We start from the raw sequence: 13,462 nt of genomic DNA on the forward strand, positions 1-13,462 counted from the left end.
TAATTACCCTTGTTGCCAATTGATTTTGCAACTGTGTGGCAAACATGTCCATCAGTGTCAGTAAGATGTTTAGAAAGTTCATCTTACAGCTTTATTTGAGTGGACCTCTCTGACATTGTTTATTACTATCACATCAAGCTTGAATTTGTTTGCAAAGCCAGCAAGGCAGTATGGTATAGTTTAAAGTGGAATTCCATTGATTTAGCAAAGTTTCTATATACTCAGTCTCTGAAATGGTGCTTTCTAGAAAAACTTAGAACTGATTTATTTACGTTGGTTTACGTTGTGGTGATAGGAGCCAGGGATCACAGTACAGCGCAAATATAACCATTTTATTTACTATCCAAAACACCCAGTGAACCTACATGTGTCCTCTTAGTTTTTATAAGTTATGCTGATGATAAAACTGTAGTAAATCTGAATAAGGTTCTCTCTGGACTGTTAGCTTTACTTCTCCACCATTTTTTAAAAACGAGAAACTTTCATCAGGAAAGTATGTCTCAGGCATCAGCCAACGAATCTGTACCCAAGTTATGTAATAGCTTTCTGTGATTGTAGCTTTTAGAGGCATTAAACACTATGGGTGTCTGGTTCCTATCACCACCACTGTGAATTTTTCTGATTTGGTTAGTTTCTCTAGAACACTGCATTTCACATCTAACCTCTCTGAATGACCTTGTTTACATCTTAATTGAATCATTCAGAAAGTTGATAATCCTCTCCATCACTGGAGGTGTCACTAAGATGTGTTGTATATCTTTTGTATTTACAGCTTTATTTGACTGGACCCTTGCTGTTTTTCATAACCGCACACCAAGCTTGAATTCTTGTGAAAAAAACAGTAATACAGTAAGATTCATTTTAATACCACAACCCCGAATCTGCCAGGTTTGGCCAATTTACTCTAATTCAAGACCCTGAGATGTTACTTATTTCCTCATGCAGATTCTTTGTAAACATGCACATAAGCATTGTGTGGCTATATCAATGCATATCATGCTTATCAAACATGTTTATTTGGTCCTGACTGTCCTGAATAAGAGGAAGTTTTGTTTATTAAAGTTACACTGTAAACCATTTGTCTCAAAGTCCAGTATTTCATATTAGGCTTTGGTGGGAATCCTAACTCTGCTTAACACAGATAAGTCCTAACATTTTACGTAACCAAAACCGTAAGAAACAAAGATGTTAAACTGGCTGCTTTACCCATTTTTAATCAACCTCAGGTTTCTGTGACTGTTACACAGCATAACTGCAGAGGGCAGTAATGAGCTGTGGGTGGATGCTAAAAGACAGGACCTCAGTCTCTTCAATAGGGTAATTAATTTAAAACTGTAATTAAACCATAATTGCATTAAGATTCAAACAAATTCATTCAGAATGTTTTGAGGCAAAATGCTCCATTCTAGAGAAACACAACTGATCACAGTGTTCGTGATAGGAACCAGATGTCTGAAGAGGTTAATGCGTCTAAAAGCTCCATCACAAAGTTATTACATGAAATGGTTGTGAACCCACTGAGACTAGATTTGCATTTACATTGCAGTCCATGTAGTTACTGAATAATAAGCCTTAGGATGTAATAAGTGTTGTATTTTAAGGGGTTAAAGGCACCTTGATTTTCAAATCTAAGTGTATAGTGCTCCTGGTTGTTCAGTATAAAATAGTCTGTGGTGGACCATTTATAAAGTTATGAACACATGTAGACTGTTCGAGATTACTTTATATTCAAGGGCTTCTCTCAAGAAGTCCTAGGCGTCCATAATATGTTTGTCTTTATTACCAGGCATTAAAGATGTAGCAGCAGTTTATGAGTAAAATTTTATAAGAGGCCATAAAATAGCTTCAGCTTTTTCTGTCCCCAATACTGAGAAACTCCTTCCTGAGGACTGAAGTTTTGGACAAGTGAAATGCTTTACTGTTTCATGCTGTTCATGGCAAGGTGGTAAAATACATAGATAATGATTGACGCTTGCTTTTTCTTGCATGCTTGGCAGTACTTAGGTGCTGTGGACTAGAATACATGTGAAAGCAGAGAGTCCAGTGTGAGGATCAAAGTGCTATTATAAATTTGGCGGAGTAATGGATAAAACTACACTGACTCAAACTTTTACTGCAGACACCACAGCTTTTTTTGTGATGATACTGAAAGGTGTCGGCTGGTACAGATACTGATTCAACATTTTTTTCTTTAGAAACTTCTAAGCTTTAAAATAAGCTGTAATTTTATCATTTCCCTTAAGATGAATAAAAAATCTGAAATATAATGCTGAGAAAATTAGCCTTTAAAATAGATGACTGTAATTCTAGTACAATACTTAGTAATCTTATGCTATGCTTTATTGATCCTACATGGGACATTTGTCATTTTGCTGACTAACTATGCCCAGTGTGAGACCAGCACTGCGGTTTATTTATATATATATATATATATACATACACTTCATGTAGTACGTAAACATGAACGTTTCAAAACAAACCATTCACTCCCTGCTCCATGCAGTCCATTCATAGGTGCTACCAAAGAAAAACAAGTGTCGCCATATTAGTAACTTTACAGTAGGCAAAACATTTGAATTCTTAAGGTCAAGAGATTTCATTTCATTTTGAAGCATTTCTGTTGGAACATTCATCATGAAATCCTTGCGCAATGTAAAAAGACAGCTGCTGTGCTCAGATGATGTAGAAAAATATAAATTGTAAAAATTTTGATACATTTTACATTTTTTTTTCTTTAGACATTGCTGATCTGGTAATTAAACTGCAAAAACAGGAAACAAAAAAACATTGCCTTCATGATGTGATGAAAACCTTGCGTTTACGTTTATGTGCTTACCCAGGCTACAGCAACTAAGCTCCACCCGTTGTCACTGAAGCTATAAGTAGTGATTTTGAAAGAGGCCCATTTCAAGGCATCAGTCAGAACAGATGTAATTTACATATGCCGGTATTAAAAGGTAGTAATGAAAACAGCCTCTTGAATTCTAAAGGAGAAATTATGGCTGTTTTTAGTACATAAAACCACATGAACATTATAAGTGGACCTGAGGAGGAGAAGAAATTTAAGTTGGGCCTTTTAAAACAAATAAGAATAAAACAAACTAGGCTTACCTAGTAAGCTTAGTGATAAGTGATAAGTCAAACTTATTTGTTTTGGCTTAAATGTATTGTTCTAATTGGTATAAAACCTTCACATTATGTGGAGGTTCTTCACAGTGGTGCTTTGAAGAACCTTCTATTAAAAGGTTGGTTCCTCTATAACATTGCTCCGAAGAACTCTTTCTGGCAGGTTTATTTTTAATCGTGCTCATTACTCATTCTTAGGCTTCAGGTGGCTGCTGTTGTTGTTCTAGAGGATTAAGTGACATTTCAAGCTAGATTAGTTAAAGATGGGATCAGATTCATTGTTTTGTGATATTTGGCAGCACTTTCTGCCTGTATTAGCCCGATACCGATAGAGGGTATTGGATCAGAACCATCTCTAAATTTTACGTCTGTGTTATGGAAGTTTCAGCTTTGAACCGTGTTTAATCAGCTATCTATTATCTGTTAAGACGCTTTGATGGAACTCTGTCCTTTAAGAGCTGCTGTTCACTGAGACGTGACAGAGAAAAGCAGAGGGAGGAATGAAGAGGGGGAGGAAGATGAGGGGCAAACGTGTGATAGCGCTGAAGAACAGCTCAGGCAAGCGTGAGGTTCAGTGCGAGCAGCAGGGGGGCAGAGTCCACTTGTCTCTAAACGACAGGGGGAAGGAGGGAATGCTGATTCAGGCACGTCCCCGAGCACTCATCCCCATCCTCCCATCCTCGCGGGTGGGTGTATGTGGGCGGATGGGGCGGCTGAGTGGACGGACATAGTCTCCCACTGGACTATGATGTCTTAAGGAACTAAGGTATCAACATACAATGGCCAAGGCATGGGTCCACGGCAGACTGCTGATTTCGCTTTATGATCTTTAAATGACCTACAACACTGTCTATTAGAACTTCTGGTTAGCATTTATAAGACTACATGGCTCACAGGCCTTTGATGAAAACTAACATACACCTACACTGTAAAGGCAGCATAATTTCTACAATAAAGTACTATAATATTTACAGTACAGGCAGATTATACTGTATCAAAGACCTTACTGCAAAGTTATTGCAGCAGTGTTATAACAATACATCAAAACATTAACAGTATCCTCAGCTTTTTGACCATTATCTTCACTGCAATTTACTTTTATTTTTTAGTTTTCCGCCATTTAAATGTTATAGAACTAGCTGAGCTACATTATCACTTAAGCAGTAATAGTTAACATTAGCCTAGCAAGCTAACACTAACTAGCTGTATAATAGCATGCCAGCTTACCTAGCACAACCTGTACCAACATAAGATAAGCATGGAGTTTTCAAGTGAATTTGTAAACTTTTATTTTTTTTGTCATATGTCATTATATGGCAGGTTTTAATTCGCTCTCTAAATATCCGTATCGTCTCCACTCAAAAAAACAACACAGACCAGCAAAAACAGCTGATGTGTTTTGATTTGCTTTTCAGGTTTTGACATAATTTGAAAATGCCTGGTGTCTTTTACGCTGTGTGTAAAGAATCGACCAAAAGGAATCCATTGATGTGGAAAAAGTTCGGTTCCATTGAATTACACTTAAAGTAAAGTAGGTTTTTTCCTTCCCCTGTAAAGTTGCCATTTTGGAGATATGAGGTTTTCTTCTGACAACAGCGATATGTTGGTCAACCATGCTAGGTGACCAGCTGCCAGATCAGCATAAACCACAATAAACCAACTTATTCCAACTTAAACCAGTTCAGCTAGCAGATAACCACTGCTACTGTAAGGCTAATAAAGCTATCTATAGGATTCTGTCTCCATGGGATTGGCTGAGTCCTGTTAGCACCAAGCTAACGGTGGTTTAATTTCCCTCATTGAATTGAATTAAACACTTTTGGACTTTTGGAGCATTGTACAATGTTTAAAGCACTTTTAAAGCAAATCAGTAAACACTACAGCTTAAAGCCTAGCTTTGAAAATGATGCGATGAGCATGTTAGCCTGTTAGCATTTGAAAGAGTAGCTGTTTGTATTTTTGGAAAAACCTCTTTTTTGATTTTGGACTCTTGTGTTTAAGATGAACTTTAAAGGCAAATTTCAAACTGCTGTTTAAATCGCTTTATTTCCAGATATGTGTGTGCAATTCAGAAAATAGAATATTGTTGATTAAGTGTTATACTGCTGCAAATATGTAGTCTTACCAAAGTAGAGTTACCAAACTTTTTTATACTCTATGCAGTAGAACCCATGTGTTAAACACAAGGCCTGGGGGCCAAGTCAGGCCTGTGGCACATTCCTGTTCAGCTCACAAAATTATTTTAGTTTTCTATTATTATTAGCCCATTTCATAAGCTGCATTATAGTTTCCAGCATGTGCCATAAAGTGTGCTCCCATCTCCTCCCCAACAATGATCTATGTCTAGTTCAAGCGGACAGTTTTAAAAAAACACTACTGTACACTGGTGCATGTAAAGAGGTTTAAGAGTCATCAGCAGCTAGTGTTGTCTATTGTTTTAAATTAAACTAAATTTTATTAAATTAAAATTTTTAATTAAAAAATATTTTTGAGATGTTCAAATATTCATTGCCAATTTTTCACCTTATTTTGACTCAACAATGCATTTGGGGTCATGCCAAAATATTATGTAAAAATACAATAAAAACAGCTGGCCCACACATTTGTTGAGATTTTTTAATATGGCCCTTTTAGTGGTTGACTTTGACACCCCTGTTGTAGAACAACCACGTTGTGTTTCCTAAATAGTTTTTAGTAGATTATTCAACAAAACTATTTTCTTTTCTATACAGAATCTTCACGGAATGTATAAGTTCTATACAAATTAATAGCTTTTCCTAGAACTCCAAGCCAAGATCTATTTAGGAACCTTTTTTTTTTTTCAGGAATGTATATGGAAAAAACGCTTCATCCATGTTGTGCAAATGGCCAGAAACAGTATAGACACTGTTGGTGCATACCTATTTGTTGAAGCACATTAGTTATGAAACACTCGATTAACTTGAGTTACTGTTTAGCCGAATGATTGTGCTTTTGGTCAGAATGACTAAGACCCTTCTCACAGGGGAAAAAGTGAGTGAGACAGTGAGAGGGAGAACTCGCGCTACATTAGGGTGGAATCCAAACGAAAACCTGCTGAATGAACCATAAAGGAAACATTCATTTTAACTTTCATGCGACATGTTCTAAAAGACAGTGTCTGGGCCGTGTTCCACATCACATGCACTTTTAGACATAATGTCCCTCTGTTTTTTATGGTTGGTGCTTTATAGGGCCTGCAAACTCCCCCAACCCCCAATAAGAACCGTTAAATCTCTCAAGGCAAATCATAATTGCTGACTTCAGGCCTTTGCACTTCAGGCCTTTACTGTGTCATAAAATCACAGTGGCATCATAACATTGTAGTGCTAGAGTAGTGCCTGCTGCTTAGTGTCATTGGACTTGGACCTGGAACCGTTGTTAAAGGGCCCATATCACCTCCTCACTTTTTAAAAAATATTTAAAACAGCTTGTAGGATGTAAACACTGTTAAAGATTCAAGACATACCATACAGTCCATATATGGAAACAAAGCAGCCAAAACAGACTGTTTTTAATTACTTTTTTGTGATGTCACTCAAATCTGCTTACTCAGCCTTTAGCAGTTTAACCTTACCCATTCGTGTTAAAGCTATAAGTAGTGTAAAGTGCACTAAAATGCAAAAACTAAAATACAGGAAAAATGTAAGACATTGATCATTTTGAAAGATTAGAGAGAGATTTACATTCATTCTCTTGTTCTTAATTTATTGGACGAGTATTGACATTTTATTTAAGGATTTAGATGATTTTTAAGTAGCTTTATTGATATTAAAGTGTGTTCCTGAATGTATTTATGTAATAATTATATTTATGCTGCACTCATTCTGCGGCAATAAAAACCAGAAAACCCAGCGTTTGATTAAATACTTACTTATTAGGTGTTTAAAGATTACGTGTTTAAAGACTTGCTTACATGTTTAAAGACTCACTAAGCATTACAATTGGATAAATTGTGCTGCTTCACTTCATCTGCTAACTTAAAAATAGCTATAAACTTGTTCACCATGTTTTTGCATAAAGTCTGGATGCTGTTTGCCCTGCCCTGGTGGGTTGATTGACAGGTTGGGAAGCCTATGAAAATTAAAATGCAATCTGGTCGGATGGACTTTCAAAGGCATTTTGCCATAGAATGAGTGGAGAGACAGAGAGGAGAGATGCTGTTTCCCATTTACATTCGAATTTTGCTCTCTATCTTGATTGGTGTTCTCTTTGATAGTATGGTATCATATGCATTATTAGAGAGTGAAAATTCAGATAAGGTCAAATACGTTATACATCATTATTGCATGGTCACATTAAGCAACTACACAATTCTGGAAAAACTTTTCAATGTAAATTGAGTTACTAAATAAGTTTCTAAATTTGTACATGAAATGTTAGTACCAGTATACCAACTTAAATTAAAATTTGAGTCTAACATTCCATATATGAGTGGGGTATAGAAATGCAAACATTTAAACACAAAATCGTTTTATTCTTTCTTTTCATTTTAATTTTGCTACTGGTCTGCTGCTTTAATTTTTTTTGCCATGTTTGTTTAGTGTTTTGAAGCGCGAATTCAGAGTTTCATATGTATGTGAAAGAGAGTGACCAAAAAAAGAGAGAGGGAAGAGAGTGTAGTGAGTATGGAAAGGATTTTCTGCACTCTTACAAATAGATTTTTTTTAAGGAGTGATGCCATAAAGCAGGACTGCCCAAAGTGAGGATATCTTATATAACCAGTAAGTTGCTCAAATTCTACCTCCTCACTCAAAGAGAGAACAAATATAACGTTTTTTTTTTTTATTGTTACATTTTTAAAATTTACAATAAGTTCAAATTTAATGATGAATGGACCAATAGAAATTCTCCGAAGGTACTTGGAAATCACGTTCCATAGTATTTCAATGAAAGTTGTGACCATTTCTCCTTTTCCTGCAAAGTTACCTTTTTTGGTGGCATACGGTTTTGTCTCCACAGTGATGATACTTGTATACTATATATAAAAGTTATCATATTCTTGTTTTCCATTTTAAAATGATACTTAAAGTTTTTAACATCTAAATAATTGTATTGTTTTTAGGAATTCCATTTGAAAACCCACCTACCTTCTTTGTCTGCATACTGTGCCCTTGGCCTACAAGAAATATTACACTTTATGCCACTCTGTCATAGTAGAACCAATTTAGGTTCCTTTAAGAAACTTTTGCTTTTTTTCGGTTGGGATGTGAAACATCATGTTGGCGGGAGGGGGGGGTCTTTTTAAAGTAAGAAACTCTGCATAGTTTAAAATTGGTGTAACACATTTATACATTGAATGTTTTTCTAGACACTCAAGGCAAGAACCATTTAAGACATATTTCTGTGAATGAGTGAGAGAATAACTCCACGACCCATCCTCCTTGAAGTTACTGTACATAATGCATTCCCTAGAAGAACCTCTGTCTCTTCATGAACATCTTCATGGACTTCATAAACGTTTGAATCTTGAATAGCCAGGGTCCACTGGTCAGTTTTATCACATGCTTCTACAACATAAGAATAGCTCAACCAGTTTGCATTGAAGTCCCTGTAGTTACTGAATAATAAGACTTAGTATGTAAAATGCCTGGGAATTAAACTTTCTGCATAATTAAATCATTAAATCAAAGTCATTCAGAGTGCAAAATGGTGAGTTCTAGAGAAACTTTTGTTGAGTTGTTCACGGTGGTGGTGAACCAGACGACCAATTGTTTAATGCCTCTAAAAGCTATCCCACAGACTTTTTTCTTATTATACTGTATTATTATTATTATTATTATGTATATATAGCCTATATATTATTAATGTATTACATTGACTATTATCAACATTACATATATTACAAAAACTATACATTACACAACACATTACAAAAACTCAGAAGACTCATGGAAACTGGTGGTTTTAGATGAATACAATGACTATATTTGTGTTGGAAATATTGAGACCCCAGGTTTCACCACCACCATAAAGAGTTGGTCAATTCTTTTTGCAATGAACCATTTCACTTCAAACTACTCTGAATGACTGTCTACATCTCAATGATTGAACAATACAAATGAAAAATAGGTGGGAAAATCAATTCCCTTTAAACTGAAATTCCCAATCTACATGGAGGAAATATATATACATGTGTGGATGCACCAATAACATTTAAGATGTTATTTAATAAAAATGATCAGATAACCCTTCAAAAAAAACATTTAAAAATTGTTCATCTTTCATTTTACATAAACCTCAATTATTGATTATTATTAATGATGATTATTATTGAATTATGTAAAATATCTGAGTGTGTCCAATAAAAGCAACTTCCTTTTTATAGTGAGTTAACTGTACAGTAAACATTCATCATGCAAATGAGCCCCCAGCTGAATATGGTATTGAAGTGAATCATTAACACAGTGATCAAGAGAGTCTTTATATAACTTCATCTGTGTGGCTACAGAGATCTGTTTTTTTGATGTATCAGCAGCTAACAGTCACCATACGGAAGACTTCGGCTGTTTGTTTTCTAACAGGCGCATTAGATAGTCGGGGACCCTGGACTGCTGGACCAGCTTTGTTTAGACAGGCGGTTAAAACCCTCCGTGTAGTTCAAGGCACGTTTGTTGTTTTAAATTCAAATCTGATCTCTGGACACACAGTTTGATCAGTCAGATCGGACTTTATGTCTTTCTTTATTTATCATTCGGTGCATGACCCATTCCATTTGCAGCATTTGGCAGACATTTTAGCCACTTACTATTTGATTATTTTATAGATATATCATAGAGTGCTTGCCCATGCAGGGGATTGACCTTCCAGTCTGCAGTGTGATGGGCAGAGGTCTTACCCGCAACACTATACCAACCAGAAACAATGTTTCTGGCACAGAACAGAGTTCAGGCACAAACCTGTTGATGCAGAATGTAAATGATGTTCATCATGTAACAGTGTAATTATTTCTGTAATGACATGTGAGTAGTTAAAAATCTATTTATAACAAAATGGGTGCATATGGGCACCTCCTTTTTTTTTTTTTAGCATTTTGGCCCTCCAGCATCTGCAGTTACTGCTGTGGTGAGTGAGACCAAATTGAAGACCAGTAAATACATTCACTGGTTATGCCCTAGAACTACACCTATGAGAGAGAGAGAGGACTTTTTAAGGACAAACTTTTATGGTCTTCAAGGATGTTGTGTCCAGCTACCTTAAATGTCAGAGAGAGAGAGAGAGAGAGAGAGAGAGAGAGAGAGAGAGAAATTCTCCTGATTTTATGAAGCATTGCCTAAAGTGTGGCCTATGAGGACATTTGATTTGGCCCACTAGAAACTTACCCTAACCGCACCTCCTTAACAATGAGAGACAACATATTTTTATACTATATTTGGTGTATTAAAGTATTATTTGCCCTTTAAATTTGTATTTTTGAAGTTTGTCAGTAACAGGATACAGTGCAATATTGTAAATTACAGATTGCCACAAATGTCACCAGCGAAGCAATAGACTCGATCTCCCAGAATCCTCTAGACACATACATCAACAAAAGCCTTGAACAAGGTTTTATTTGACCATCCACCTCCCCAGTAGCTTCTAGTTTCTTTTTTTTAAAAAGAAAGATGGTGGATTATGCCCATGTATCAATTATTGAGTCCCCATGAATTATCCTTATCCTCTGCCCCAAGTGTCTGTAGCCTTATAACAATTAAAAGGGGCCAAGTACTTTAGCAAACTCAATTTCAGAAGTGCATACAACGTGATTAGAATAAGAGAAGGGGATGTGTGGAAAACTGCTTTCGTGACCACTAGGGTGCACTATGAGTACCAGGTGATGCATTTTGGGCTTTCTATCGCCCCCTCTGTTTTCCAAGCCTTTATAAATCAAGTACTGAGAGACATGCTAGGGAAATATATAATTGCCTACCTAGATGACATAGTCTACTAGCCAGATAGAGAATCTCATGTTCAACATGTTTGATAATAGCTTGTATTTAAAAGGTGAAAAGTGTGAATTTCATTTACAAACAGTAGCATTCTTAGGATACATCATCAGTTCACAAGCGGTAGTTCAGTGGCCAACACCCTCTTCCGTAAAAGAACCACAAAGCTTCTTAGGCTTTGCTAATTTCTACCGTAGATTTATAGGGACCTTTAGCGGTATTGCAGCATCTCTTACCTCATTCCTCAAGGGTAGCAGTAAGAAATTACTATGGACCAAGCAGGCAGACAGGACTTTCCAGACCCTCAAAGAAGCTTTTACCATGGGCCCTATTTTGAAACACCCAGACCCTTCTGAGCCCTTTGTTGTAGAAGTTGATGCTTCCAAGACAGGTGTAGGAGCCGTGTTATCCCAATGTTCAGGTTCACCTCCTATATTGCATCCTGTAACTTTCTACTCACACAAACTATACTACAGAACATAATTATGGCATAGGAGATTTATTAGCAATTAAACTAGCCCTCGAAGGCACCACACACCCTTTTGTTGTTTTAATGGGTCACAAGAATCTAGCATATTTACATATCGCTAAATGTTTAAACTCCCGCTAAGCTAGATGGTCTCTCCTTTTCTTTCGCTTCAATTTCAGCATCACTTATAGACTTGGATCCAGAAACACTAAAGCAGATGCCTTGTCCTGAATATATCACACAGACACCACTACAACCTCAGTAGACAAGGTAGAACGTATACTTCCACCTGAAGTGCATTTAAGTACTATTTGCTGGAAGATAGACCAAGAGATCGAATAGGCATTACCAAATACAGAGATACCAGATCATTGTCCCTCAGGGAAGATTTATGTACCCAATCAGTTCTGCACCTCCCTCATTACTTGGGTCCACTCGTCCCTTGCATCAGGCCATCCAGGAGAGACCAGAACGCAGCAGCTTATAGCCAAGAGATACTGGTAAGAATCAATGAATAAGGACATTCATTCATTTGTTAGCTCTTGTTCTACTTGTGCCCAATGTAAGACCCCAAAATCCTTTTGTCCTTGCCCATCCCTAGCAGACCCTGGTCCCATATAGCAGTGGATTTTGTTACAGACTTACCCGATTCCCAAGGCTATACCACCATTTAAACAGTAATAGATTGCTTCTCTAGGGGGGTCAGATTCGTTCACTGTTCTGCATTGCTCATAGCATTCCAGACAGAGGAAGTACTTTTTCAACACATCTTTAGATTATATGGTATACCAGAACATATAGTGTCAGATAGGGGACCCCAAAATACTTCCCAAGTTTGGACTGCATTTTTTTAAAGTTTGGGTGTTACTAATAGTCTCACATCTGGATATCACCCCCAATCAAATGGACAATGTGACACTCAGTGCCAATCAGGAACAGGGCAAATTTCTGAGACTTTTTTGTTATGATAACCCTTTAGACTGGTCACGTTTTCTACCATGGGCAGAAATGGTACAAAATTCGAAATAGCTTGGCCACGGGGATGACACCCTTCCAATGCATTTTTGGGTATCGAGCACCTTTAGCGCTATGGACTGGTATGACAATGGATGTACCTGCAGTAGACGAATGGATGCAGAAGTGTGAGCAGGTATGAGAGAATGCGCATCAGTGTATTGAGAATGTTCTGAAAAGAAACAAGAAACAAGCTGACAGTTTTCCCCAGTATTTCAGATTGCTGACCATGTGCGGCTCTCCACTAAGGAATTTCGTTATTTCGAGGGAAGTAGGAAGCACCAGCCCTAATACATAGGGCCATTCAAAATTGTGAAAAGAATCAATGATGTAGCATATAGACTAGACTTGCCCCCCGATATTGTGTTTCCCATTCTTAACATGTCTCTCTTCTTAAACCCATTATTTCAGGGCCATTGGACGAGGCTACGCTGGGTGGCGCCACCTCTGCCTGAGGAGATAGATGGGGCACCAGTTTACACTGTCTGAAGGCTGCTGGACTCCAGGAGGCATGGAGGGCAACTCCAGTATCATGTGGACTGGAAGGAATATGGACCAGAGTAGCAGAGTTCGGTATCAGCGAAAGACATCCTGGACCCAGGCCTTATACCTCACTTTCACAGTCAGCACCCTGACAAACCTGCTCCTCGCCCCTGAGGGCGACCACATAAAGGGCTCTCTAGCTCTCTCCCTCCTCGTATGAGGCATCCATGTGAAAGGTCCTCGTCTGGCCAGCGCCTCAGCAGCTCTGGGTCTGCCCCTATTGGAAGTTCAGGTGGAGTTAGTGGTGTTCGTCCTGGCACTCTTTGGTGGGGGCGGTAATTTCACGAATGTCACCAGCGAAGCAACGGACTCGATCTCCCAGAATCCTCTGGGAGATCACATGACTTTATCGCTTCCTACAAACCCT

At 37.6% G+C, this 13,462-nt stretch overlaps 1 protein-coding gene across 1 annotated transcript in view; it reads left to right on the forward strand.

Moving 5' to 3' along the window:
* The window catches only part of heatr6 (HEAT repeat containing 6), a 22,112-nt gene extending 21,035 nt beyond the window's left edge, over window positions 1–1,077 (forward strand). Inside the window, exon 20 of the mRNA XM_017704386.2 lies at window positions 1–1,077. This exon is cut by the window's left edge and continues 746 nt beyond it. The gene's annotated coding sequence lies outside the window, so the exon portion shown is untranslated.
* Window positions 1,078–13,462: the final 12,385 nt, after the last annotated feature.

This window comes from Pygocentrus nattereri, chromosome 16 (assembly GCF_015220715.1).
Source record: "Pygocentrus nattereri isolate fPygNat1 chromosome 16, fPygNat1.pri, whole genome shotgun sequence".
NCBI classification, from domain to species: Eukaryota; Metazoa; Chordata; class Actinopteri; order Characiformes; family Serrasalmidae; genus Pygocentrus; species Pygocentrus nattereri.